This window comes from Giraffa tippelskirchi, chromosome 3 (assembly GCF_054371585.1).
Source record: "Giraffa tippelskirchi isolate mGirTip1 chromosome 3, T2T-mGirTip1v1.2.pri, whole genome shotgun sequence".
Taxonomy (NCBI): domain Eukaryota; kingdom Metazoa; phylum Chordata; class Mammalia; order Artiodactyla; family Giraffidae; genus Giraffa; species Giraffa tippelskirchi.
In genome coordinates, this window is record NC_137277.1 from 87786624 (window position 1) to 87799572 (window position 12949).

General features: G+C 39.9%; 2 protein-coding genes across 3 annotated transcripts in view; both read right to left on the reverse strand.

The window, feature by feature from the left end:
- GAD1 (glutamate decarboxylase 1) overlaps positions 1–12521 on the reverse strand; it is a 54666-nt gene extending 42145 nt beyond the window's left edge. The window contains exons 1-5 of the transcript XR_014079006.1: positions 12491–12521; positions 11898–11968; positions 11622–11803; positions 9981–10052; positions 7104–7271 (exon numbers count right to left, since the gene is read on the reverse strand). The gene's annotated coding sequence lies outside the window, so the exon portion shown is untranslated. The remainder of the gene's footprint in view (positions 1–7103; positions 7272–9980; positions 10053–11621; positions 11804–11897; positions 11969–12490) is intronic.
- The window catches only part of ERICH2 (glutamate rich 2), a 66199-nt gene that overhangs the window by 1655 nt on the left and 51595 nt on the right, over positions 1–12949 (reverse strand). The window contains exons 6-11 of one of the 2 annotated variants that reach the window (XR_014079009.1): positions 12491–12531; positions 11898–11968; positions 11622–11803; positions 9981–10052; positions 3942–7271; positions 2550–3571 (exon numbers count right to left, since the gene is read on the reverse strand). The gene's annotated coding sequence lies outside the window, so the exon portion shown is untranslated. Of the gene's footprint in view, positions 1–2549; positions 3572–3941; positions 7272–9980; positions 10053–11621; positions 11804–11897; positions 11969–12490; positions 12532–12949 lie in introns of those variants that run through there. The other variant, XR_014079010.1, reaches the window with a different exon arrangement.

The following is a 12949-nucleotide window of genomic DNA, read 5'->3' on the forward strand; positions in this document are numbered from 1 at the left end:
GCTGCGAATCAGTGCCTTGGGAGCTCCTTCTTTCTATCTTTCTCTTGGGTGCTCATGTCTTGTTTTCTCTGCCTCTGGGTAAGTCAGGGATCCTTTAGATCTACAAGAATGTAAAATCTCAAGAAGCCCCTAAATATGCGGATTAAGTGATAATCAGTATCTTTTCACTGGGGCTATAGGCACATTGTCTCAACTACATAGCTAGGGATAAACCACATACATGCACTGGAGCATGGGAAGACTTGAACTGGTAAAACGTTTCTTCTTCTCTAAATCTGAACTGTATACTCTTCACCCCCACTCCTTCCCGCCCATCCAAACCAACTTTGATAAGGACTTGGCCATGCTTTGGGCACAGGAATGGAGCTGAACTGCAGATCCATGAGTTAATGTGTGATGCATCGTTTCTGTGGAAGTAACTGACAAATACAGCATTGACCAGGGAGAACCGAGGTTGGACACAGAGAATGGCCTTGGTATTGGCTGCCTAGGATTACTTATTATGGGTGGGGCCTGTGCATGTGCGTGTTCAGTCATGTTGAACTCTTTGAGACTCCATGGACTGTAACCCAACAGGCTTCTCTATCCATGGAATTTTCCAGGCAAGAATACCAGGGTGGATTGCCAATTCCTATTGCAGGGGATCTCCCTGACCCAGGAATCGAACCCACAATTCTTACATCTCCTGCATTGGTGAACTCTTTACTACTGGAAAGCCCTGGTTGGGCCCAGTGTGGCCTGCTAGTGGTGGTGCTGGAAGGGGGTGGGGTCCAGTCCGACCTACTTCTATTGGTGGTGGAAGAGGGTAGGGGCGTGTTCGAGACCTCTATCTGTCTCCCTCTCAGTGTCTGTCTCTCACTTTAGAATCATGACTGTAGACATAGTCACAGAGGTGAAAAATCTATCTCATGGAAATTATGTGATATGTTTATTGTCTAAACTCTCATTTAATCATAGCCCAAGATACTCTTCTTTGAAGATGAGGAAACTGAAATCCAGATAAGTTTCAAGATTTCCCAGAGCACACATTTGCTGAGAACTGGACTGGAAACGATCCTTTATTCAGTCTCGGTGATCCCTTCCAGCTCTCCCACCTAACCACCATTTGACCTTGGAAAATCACTTAATCTCTTTAGATTCCTATAATGGGAGGGGTGGGGTATCAGATGAGACCAGATAAGACTTCATTCATCTGAAATAATTAGTAGTTTTTCATGATTCCTCTCAAGGGGGAATTTTCTGTTGTGAATGCTATGGACATGAGGACCTTTTGAGTCAAGGCAGTGTGTTACAGGAAGAAAAGCAAAAACTTTAAAGATATTCAGGCTTGAATTCAAATCTGAATTCTATTTATCAGCTATTATTTAAATGGTCTCAGTCTACATTTTCTCATCAGTAAAATGGGAGCTAATATTAGCTTTTGGGCTGTCCTGTTTGATGTCCACAAAACCCATGTTCACAAGTTCAGTGGTGCCCAGTTTATGGCTTTCCGTGTATGTAGATTCCTGCTCCTATTCCTTCCCCTTAGTTCAGCAGTGATTTTGATCCATTTAAATATTTTCTCCTTGGAGGCTAAGCCTAATATGTGTTTTACTTTGCTGCCCATTTCAGTAGAGCTTCACCATCCTTTGACATGGACTTGAGGCCTTCCTCTTTAGTAGTTTACAGGTGTTTTAATCTACAGAGTTTTGATTCTTAGAGGAGAAAATTTTCTGATGGAACATTCAGACTCAGCAGAGAAGGCGTGAAAGGGAGCCAGTTTTGTGCTGAAGTCTTCACTCTGCCCCAGGGATGCTGGCCTTCTTGTTGTTTCTTGAACATTTTCGGCATGTTCCCGCCTCAGGGACTTTGGAATAAATATTCCTCTGCTTGGAAAGCTCTTTCCCCATGTTCCATAGGATTTTTCCTTCTCATTCTTGTCTTTGCTCAAATGTTCAAAAATTTTCTTGATTCCCTTCCTTTATCCTTCTATTTAAAATTACAGATCTTCCCTAGTCCTGGCACTCCCTATTCTTCTTTTTTTCCTATAGCACTTTTTTTTTTAACCACTTGACATAGTGTATATTTTACTTATGTATTGCTTCTTTCTTCTCACTAAAACATAAGCTTTGTGAGGGCAGGAACTTCTTTTTATATACCAGTGTGTCCCCAGCACAGAATGGTTCCTGGACACTATAACCACTCCATGCATATTTGGCTGGTTTTTATATTTTGTGCAGCTGAATAGACCATATGTTCCTACGATCTTCAGGTGGCTGTCTGGAAGGCAGCTAGCACCTACACAATGAATATAGGCAGTTCTTTTGCATCATTTTCTTCATCTGGATTTACATAAGGAGGTGAGAAGAAAAAGTAGACAAGGATGAAAATAAGTCTCCCAAAGTCAGAACAACTTAGGAGACTTCAACTAGCCTATGAAGGAGCAGCCAGTATACGAACCACTGTTTTAACAGGTGACAAAAGGTGACTCAATTTAGCAAGTTTCAGTTTTGAGTCAAGTTTCTCAAAAGTATTCTTGTAAGTTCATTTAGTACACAGGATTTTTAACATTTTTCCTTTTATTTTCTTGCACTGGTGGGATGTGAGCTAAGGGAAGGTGGCTGTAGGCTGACAATGTTGTCTGCTGATTTAAGTATTCTGCCCTACGTTTGGCTCAGTTCTTCGGTCGCCAACAGGAAGAAACTGAATTTGGTACCTGTTATGATGGGTAAGAATCTTTCCTCCTATCACACTGTCCAGTGGTAGACAGGGAACTGTGAAATCTATCTTCTTTACAGAATGATTGTTTTCAAGTAACCCTTTTCATGGCAAGACATTCAGAATAATTTTTCTTTGAGGGAAAGATATATTTAGGGACCTAGGGGCATGAAACACCAAAAGCCTTGCTACAGAGTAGAAGAGAAGGCAAGCTAAGTGTTCAAAAAAGGCAGGAAAGAGCTCAGGAAAGTTAACCATCTATTAAAACTTTTTTTTGTAGTTACACAACAATAGGAACTACATAATCAATTCTAAGAAAACAAGGGCTTTTGGAGGCTCAGTTCAGTTAAGTCGCTCAGTCGTATCCAACTCTTTGTGACCCTGTGGACTGCAGCACACCAGGCCTCCCCACCCATCACCAACTCCCAGAGTCTACTCAAACTCATGTCCATTGAGTTGGTGATGCCATCCAGCCATCTCATCCTCCATCGTCCCCTTCTCCTCCTGCCTTCAATCTTTCCCAGCAACAGGGTGTTTTCAAATGAGTCAGTTCTTAGCATCAGGTGGCCAAAGTATTGGAGTTTCAGCTTCAACATCAGTCCTTCAAATGAATATTCAGATCTGTTTTCCTTTAGGATGGACTGGCTGGATCTCCTTGCAGTTCAAGGGACTCAAGAGTCTTCTCCAACACCACAGTTCAAAAGCATCAATTCTTCAGTGCTCAGCTTTCTTTATAGTCCAACTCTCACATCCATACATGTCTACTGGAAAAACCATAGCTTTGACTAGATGGACCTTTGTTGGCAAAGTGATGTCTCTGCTTTTTAATATGCTGTCTAGACTGATCATAGCTTTTCTTCCAAGGAGCAAGTATCTTTAAAAGAAGCAAACTATTTTCCTTCTTCTATGGTTTTGTTGTTCAGTTGCTCAGCCATGTCCAACTCTTTGAGACCCCATGCACTGCAGCAGGCTTCCCTGTCCTTCACTGTCTCCCAGAGCTTGCTCAAACTCATGTCCATGGAGTCAGTGATGCCATCCAACCATCTCATTCTCTGTCACCCCTTTCTCCTCCTTCTGATGAGAAATATTTGTAGTTTCTTGAAGTCAGGTACAGTTAAGTTGTGTATGTTTCTCCTGCAAGACTTAATTACCAGGCATGTTAAGTAAGTCTGTCAATGATGACAATCCAGTATGTTGGCATTTTCCTATTTCCAGAAGTCCTTGGTCAGGCAGATCATGGGTACAAATTAATTTCATGGCTGCAGTCACCAGCTGCAGTGATTTTGGAGCCCCCCAAAATAAAGTCTCTCACTGTTTCCACTGTTTCCCCATCTATTTCCCATGAAGTGATAGGACTGGATGCCATGATCTTAGTTTGCTGAATGCTGAGTTTTAAGCCAACTTTTTCACTCTCCTCTTTCACTTTCATCAAGAGGCTCTTTAGTTCTTCTTCGCTTTCTGCCATAAGAGTGGTATCATCTGGTAACGATAACCCTATATGCGAGACAGAATAAGAGACACAGATGCATAGAACAATTTTATGGACTCTGAGGGAGAAGGTGAGGGTGGGACGTTCTGGGAGAATAGCATTGAAACATGTATATTATCATATGTGAAACAGAACACCATTCCATGTTCGCTGCATGAGACAAAGGCTCAGGGCTGGGGCAATGGGATGACCCAGAGGGATGGGATGGGGAGGGAGGTGGGTGGGGGGTCCAGGAAGGGGAACACATGTAAACCCATGGCTGATTCATGTCAATGTATGGCAAAAACTATTAAAAAAAATAAAAAGAGTGGTATCATCTGCATATCTGAGGTTATTGATATTTCTCCCAGCAATTTTGATTCCAGCTTGTGCTTCATCCAGCCCAGCCTTTCTCATGATGCACTCTGCATATAAGTTAAATAAGCAGGGTGACAATATACAGCTTTGACGTACTCCTTTCCCTATTTGGAATCAGTCTGTTGTTCCATGTCCAGTTCTAACTGTTGCTTCCTGACCTGCATACAGATTTCTTAGGAGGCAGGTAAAGTGGTCTGGCATTCCAATTTATTTAAGAATTTTCCAGAGTTTGTTGTGGTCCACAGTGTCAAAGGCTTTGGCATAGTCAATAAAACAGAAGTAGATGTTTTTCTGGAACTCTCTTGGTTTTTCGAAGATCCCATGGATCATTTCGATGATCCAATGGATGTTGGAGGCTACTGATGATTATTTGCAATGATCTCTATTTAAATTATCCAACTGGGCACAAGAATAATCCAGTTTGTGAGTGTTCTAAGTGGTTAATGTTCTATGAAGATCAGCATTTCTGTCTCAGATGACATTTCTTTTCTGAACTTAATGACCTATTTACTTGTTAGTGTTGATCCTTATTGGGCTTCCCAGGTGATGCAGTGATAAAGGATCCACCTATCAATGCAGTAGCTGTGGGTTTGATCCTTGGGTCAGGGAGATTCCCCTGGAGTAGAAAATGGCAACCAGCTCCAGTATTCTTGCCTGGAAAACTCCATGGAAAGAGGAACCTGGCAGGCTACAGTCCATGGGGTCGCAAAAAGTCAGACATGACTGAGTGAGCACACACAGACACATCGATCCTAATCAGAAGCTTCTAGCACACCAAAAAGTGTACCGAGGCCTGCTAAAGTGCCTCATGTACAATATGCAATTCATGAATATTGCTTTGTTTCTTCTCTTCCTTGTGTAAACTTTTCTGTTCCTAAGGTCAGTTTTACTTTTTCTTGGTCTTTTTTATTTGTTTGAAGCATAGTTCATTTACAATGTTTTGCTAGTCTCTGCTGTACAGCACAGTGACTCAGTAATACATATATATTCATTCTTTTCTTAATATTCTTTTCCATTATGGTTTATTCCAAGAGATTGGATATAGTTTGGTATGCTATATAGTAGCATCTTGTTTATTCTAACTTCCTGTTTAAGTTTCTTTTTAAAGAAAAGCAAAACATTGTAAATCAGCTATATTTTTTCCTTTAAAGTAATATATGCTTGTTAAAAAAAAGTATATGACTTTATAGCAGACAAAAATGAAATAATCTCATCACACAAATGCAATCATGGTTAACATTTTCATTAATTTTTTCCCCTAGGTTTTGTCCTACCTCATGTATAGGCTTAAAAGTTTTTTTAAAACTTTTAATTTTATATTGGTGTGTGTGTGTGTGTGTGTGTGTGTGTGTGTTAGTCAGTCGCTCAGTCGTGTCCAACTCTTTGCGACTCCACAGACTGTAGCCCACCAGGCTTCTCTGTCCATGGAATTCCCCAGGCAAGAATACTGGAGTGGATTGCCATTCTCTTCTCCAGAGGAACTTCCCAACCCAGGGATTGAATCCTGGTGTCCTGAATCACAGGCAGGTTCTTTACCATTTGAGCTACAGGGAAGTCCTAATTTTATACTGGAGTATAGCCAATTAACAATGTTGTGATAGTTTCAGGTGGACAGCAAAGGGACTCAGCCATACATACATATGTATCCATTCTCCCCCAAACTCCCCTTCCATCCAGGCTACCACATAACATTGAGCCGAGTTCCCTATGCTATACAGTAGGACCTTGTTGGTTATCCATTTTAAATACAACAGTGTGTAATGTAGGTCCCAAACTTCCTAGCTACCCCTTCCTCTCTTCCTTCCCTCTGGCAACCATAAGTTTGTTCTCTAAGTCTGTGAGTCTGTTTGTTTTACAAATAAGTCCATTTGTATCATCTTTTTAGATTCTGCACATATAAAAAAAATTTTAGTATATAATATTTATTTGTACATACACATTCACAGCAACATTATTCACAATAGCCAAAAGGTAGAAGCAATCTAACTGTCCATCAATGGGTGAGTGAATAAATGAAATGTGATATGTACACACAATGGAATATTATTTAGCCACAAGGAGGGATCAGGTACTGAAAGATGCTAGGGCATGGAAGAACCTTGAAGACATTATGCTAACTGAAACAAGTCAGTCACAAAGGGACAAACACTGTAGGATTCCACTTACTTGTGGTACCTAGAGTAGTCAAATTCACAGACAGAAAGTAGAATAGTGGTTGCCAGGGGCTGAGGGTAGAGGGGAATGGGGAGTTACTATCTAGTGGGTACAAAGTTTCATTCTGAGAAGATGTAAAAGTTCTTGAGATGGATGATGGTAATGATTTCACAGTATCAAACTACTAATGTTACTGAATTATATACTTAAAAATTGTTAAACTGGTAAATTGTATTTTATATTTTACCAATAAAAAAGACTTCAGTTATATGTGACACATGCCCATGAAAAAAAATTAAAATGCATACATTGAAAAGTAAAATTCTTCTTACCTACCTCCCCTCCTCACTTACACAACCCAGAGATAACCATTCTAGCCGATTTTGTATTTCTACTTTTCACTTACCTGCACCTATAACTGGCACAAGGATCTACCAATTCCTCTTCCTGCTTTGGGTGGCCATGACCCACTGGGGACCTGATGGTAACCAGTTAGGCTTACAATCCTAGAGGATGTTATTGTTGTCATTATACTTGCTATGCTTCACAGATACATACAGTAGGATGCTCTTGGCTGCAAAGTGATAGAAAATAAGAAACAAACTACAGTAAGAAAACTTATTGTTTTACATAGGATATTCAGAGGTAGGGAAAGGACTAAACCAGAGTTGACTGTCACTAAAAATGTCATCAAGGACCAGTTTCTTTTCTCTCTTCCACTGTCCTTAGCATTGGCTTCAGCATAAAGCCTCCCATGGTTCTAAGTTGCTGCAGGTATCTGTGAAGGCTTTATGCTTTCTTGTCTCATGTTTTATTAGCAGAGACTGGCTGAGTTCTGTCCATATCTAGTAATAACCAGCAGTAAAGGGATATTGGTCAAAGGGTACAAAGTTTCATTTATGCAAGATGAATAAGTTCTAGAAATCTAAAGTACAGCATGGTGACAATAGTTAACATTACTTATTATATACAGGCCTACCTTATTTTATTGTGCTTCACAGATACTGCGTTTTTTACAAACTGAAGATTTGTGGCAACCCTGCAGCAAGTAAGTCTTTCGGGGCCATCTTTCCAACAGCATTTACTCACTTTGTGTCTCTGTGTCACAGTTTGATAATTTTTGCAATATTTCAAAGTCCACCAGCAAGAAAGATTATGACTTGCTGAAGGCTCAGATGATGATTAGCATTTTTAGCAATATTTTAAATTAAGGTAGGCATATTATTTTTTATATATAATGTTACTACACACTTAATAGACTACAGTATAGTGGTGAATATAACTTATATGCACTGGGAAATCAAAGACTTCACATGCCTCACGTTAATGTGATATTAGCTTTATTGTGGTTGTCTGGAACTGAACTCAAAATATCTCTGATGTATGCCCATACTCAAAGAGGATAGATCTTAAATCTTCTCAACACACACACACACACAAACACACAAAAGTAACTACGTAGAAGTGATAGATATGTTAATTTGCTTGATTGTGGTGGTCATTTCACAATGTGTATCAAGTTGTACCTGTTAGATATATATAAAATATAATTTTTATGTGACATTTCAAAGCTGTTGCAAACAAACTAGTAGCAAGTGGGATGGAAGTACCATAATTAGCTTAGATTTATCACCTAGGTTGAAAAGGATGGAAGGGGAATCAACCAGTGCCTGCTATAGGCTGTCTCCTGTGCAAAAGGGTACATTTGAACAAGGCTACTGTTAGGGAAATTAAATAAATAGTCTTGTTTAGGCTTCAGAGACAAAGTGGGACAGGCCCCTGACCTTGCTTCTAACCTGCCTGGACACTGCCCTGAGTGCCCTGACTGCCTGCTGTGAGTGTAAGACTTACAGCACCATAGATAAGATAGGGGACAAATCTTGAGATTGTTGAGCCCTTGCAGGAGCTCTGGCCAACCAAGCCCCAGGCTTAACATTCCAAGTTTTATAAGACAAAACAAACAGCATTAATATAAAAAGAGCTGAAATTTGCTCATAGACTGATGACAATGTCAGTTTGCCTCCTGGAATTATAAGTGGGAACCCTGAACTGCAGTCTTTGAAGTCTCACCCACAGAGTGGACATGCTGCCTGAGACCTTTTGCCAATTGGGACTCCAGATGTGCTGTGACACGGGACTTCCCAGCGCTGTTTGAGTCTGGATGTTGGTCAAAACCCAGTTTGGTGATGTATCCTCTGCTGTTTCTAGTTCTCTTTTCTTTTAATGTTAATATATTGAAAGTAAGCTAGATAATTCTCTAATAAATATTGGCATTATTCATTTGTATAGAACAAGTGGCTTATTCTTTTAACAAATCCTTTGAACCTGAGACGAAAGTGAAAACTTTCGGCACAATAGCTACCCAAGCCCATCTCATTTCCCAGTGTTTCACTTTACAAGCCTCTCCAACTTTGGCACACCCACCCCACCCCAACCCAGCATTATAACTTACATCCCATGTCAGCGGGGTAGGTTATTAGGAAACCCAATCAGAGAGATCTCTGTCCTCCTTAGACTGGTCTTAGAGGCCACATGTTAGCTGCCTCTTATGAGTTCTCAATACCTCCCAATATAGGACACTTGCACAGAACCCCAAAACATTTCAAGTGGATCCAGGCTTTCCTTCACATCTGGCATCATGAGCCCTGGTCAAATGCTCCCCACTGCCCACCCCGACCTGTCCAAGATCAACATTCCAGGCAAATAATCAAAATCACATATACCTTGCATTAACCAAGGGAAAAAACACACTTCAGTTAAAGGGAATGTAGGTTATCACCTTGCATAATATATGGTTGATCCTTGAACATCATGGGGGAATAGGGTGCTGACTGACTATGCAGTCAAAAATCCGAGTATAGGGAAACTAATAACTGGCCCTCTGGATCTGTGGTTTGGCATCCACAAATTCAACCAACTGCAGATCGTATAATACTGTAGTATTTATTACTGAAAAAGTTCACATATAGTAGACCCTTCACAGTTGAAATCCATGTTGTTCGAGGGTCAGTTGTATAAGGAGATGCAGGAGAATTGAAGGCTATATGAGGAGAAGAAAGGAGAGGCCATTCTGACTCTGCATTTGGATGCTGGGGCAGTTGTCCAGATGGAACCTACTGCCACACACTAACGTTATGTCATATGCATTCTCCACGGCATTAGATGCTCTTTACTTCATTAGTTATTCCCCTTTCTTCAATCTGTCTCTCTCTACTGGAATCTTAGGGAGGAAAGTACAGTGGAGGGTAGGGTATTAGAGTAAAATGATCGGGATTTGGAATACCTGATGCTCTTCCTTTCCAACCCACTCCAGTCTGTTCTCTGTGCTTCATTTATTTTTTTTTTTAATGGAGATCTTTAGGAAGAAACACATTTCACATCAAGATCAAAGACATACACACAAAAACTCTGAACGAAAAATTTCACAAAACTGTAATTCCCATATACTCTTTTGCAATGTGTGCTATTTTATGTATTTAAGAAACCCAGCTATTTTTGACTCACTATAGTGACTTCATAACTGACCGATGGATCATCACCTGTAGTTTGAGAACATGTTTTTCTATCTGGCTACTAGAATGCTCTTTCCAAAATATAGTCATTATTTTCTTTAAAATCCCTCAATGGCCTCCCACTACTTTAACGATAAAGTTCAAACTTTAACATGGCTTGTAAGATCCTCCATTCCCCAGCCCCTTTATTACTATAGCTTCATCTGTCTTGGCTCTAACTGGTCCATTTTCCTTCTGCAATCCAACCATGCCTACTTGCTCTCTGGACTCAGATATATCTACTAATAGAACGCTCTTCCCCACATCCTCTCCTTATAGCTAATTTCTCCTCATTCTATCTTCTCAGCTTAGACTCCACATTCCTCTGAATGCTTTCCCTGGACACCTGGTCCCGTTTAGGTGCCCCTCCTGTGTTCTCCCTTAGCACCCTGGCCTTCCTCAATGGCAGTGTCTGTCACCGTGCATTTCAACTACGCCAGTACTCTTTAAAAGCAGGGACCAGGTTTTGTTCTCCATAGAAGCCGTAGTAGGCTTTCAGTAAATATTGATTGAATAAATAAATGAAATTATATTATTGGGTTCCCATCTTAAGTCCACTGAGTGGATATTCTCGTACATTTGCAAGCTGTTGAATGTTTGGGTTCCTTCCCACCATTGTAATGTTCTGAAGAAGGCACAGGTCGGGAACTGAACTGTCTTCATAGACACCGCTTGTGTGCTGATTCACCTACAGTTTAGCTATGTGTGAAGCAACATGAAACACTGGGTTCAAGATTAACTAGATCTCTCATACTGAAACATAACCTAGCATCTCATAGTCTTAATTTCCTCATCTGAATTCTAGTACCCCAGTTAACATTTACCCTTGGATACACCCAGCATCCCAAATTCAATTTGTGTACCAAAAGGGAAAATACAATAACATGCTCTTAGGGCTGAGAAGCCAGAAATTAAATAATATAAAATAATACAAAAAATACTTTGCAGATTATGTTTAGCTATTATTTAGCTACCACATTCAGATGTGCATGCCTATATGTCAGGTGATGCCAACACCCCGGATTACACTGAGGAAGGAGTGCAAGTAGGATGAAGGCTATGGATAAAGGGTACATTTCCATAAATATGGATTATCCTGCATGATCAAACTTCAAAATTTCTTAGATTTAGCTATAATATGACCTATGATATCATGGCTTTTTATTCAGAGAGCTTCTTCCTCAGAACCTTGCTGGCCTTTTAAAAGAAAACTAAAATTTCACCAGTGTAATTCATTTAGTCTGCAATATCAGTTTTAGGATATTTAAAAAACTTCTTATGGGGAGGACTCCAAAGTCAGGTAAGTGGCATTAGATCGACATATGCTTAGCTGGTCAGTCGTGTCCGACTCTTTGCAATCCCTTGGACTGTACCCTGTCAGGCTCCTCTGTCCATGGAATTCTCCAGGTAAGAATACTGGAGTGGGTTGCCATGCCCTCCTTCAGGGGATTCAAACCCAGGTCTCCTGCATTGCAGGCGGATTCTTTACTGTCTGAGCCACCAGGGAAGCCCTGATCGACATATGGTGGTGGTTATAGGCGGAATAACAAACAACCTACAAATGAAAAGAACAAGCAGTTGTTGTGGTCTCTGTCAGCCAGCCCTGCAGTGCTATCCAACTAGTTATGCAACTAGATGGTTATACATACCTGTCTTTACTTCTTTCAGACAGTTCTATAAAAATGGTGCAGCAGGATTTCTTCCTCTGAATGTTAGCATGCTACAAAATGCCCAAAGAATGAATTATGCTTCAAGCATTTTGGATATGACATGATATTGTGCTGATATAAGAATAAAAATTCAAACTGCCTAACCCCAAATCAGATTGGCACACTCAAAACAAATTATTAAGGAATATTTTTCTCATTTTTACCTCCGTTACCTTATAACCTAGTTTGAAGGTGGCAGAAATTCATCAAGGAATACAGAATCACAAAAATAATGTAACAGATACATAAATGTGTAATAAAGTCTAATAAATGTTTTAAGAAAGAATATAAACATTGTCCTTAACTTTTAGTTCATTCATTCACTTGGTATACACATCCCATTATTTTCCAGGCACCTGTCCAGTTGCTAGTGATATAATGGTAAAAAAGACAAAGTCCTGCTTATGTGGAGGTTACATTTTCTGACAAGAAGGGAAAAGATAGAACAAGTTGGGGGAGGGATAAATTGGAAGTTTGGGATTGACATATATACACACTACTATATTTAAAATTGATAACCAACAAAAACCTACTGTATAAGCACAGGGAACTCCGCTCAATAATCTGTAATAACCTAAATGGGAAAAGAATTAAAAAAAATAGGTATATGAATCTGAATAACTGAATCACTTTGCTGTACACCTGAAACAACATTGCAAATCAAATATACTCTAGTATAAAATAAAATAAAAACTTTAAAAAAAGTAAATAAGAACTTCAGATACTGATACATGCTTATAAAGAATATGAAATAAGGGATATAAATAAAAGTGCCTGGACATGGTAGGGACTAGGAATATGCTTCTGGAGCCATAATGTTCACATAAAAATCAAGGCTCTACTGATCAACAGGGATATGATGCTGGGCAAATGACCTACCCTCTATGTTCCTCAGTTTTCCAATCTGTCAAATGGGGACAATGATAGTGTTATTTGCATGATTTTGTTGGATTCAACAAATTAATGTGTATACAACAGTACCTGGCACATTG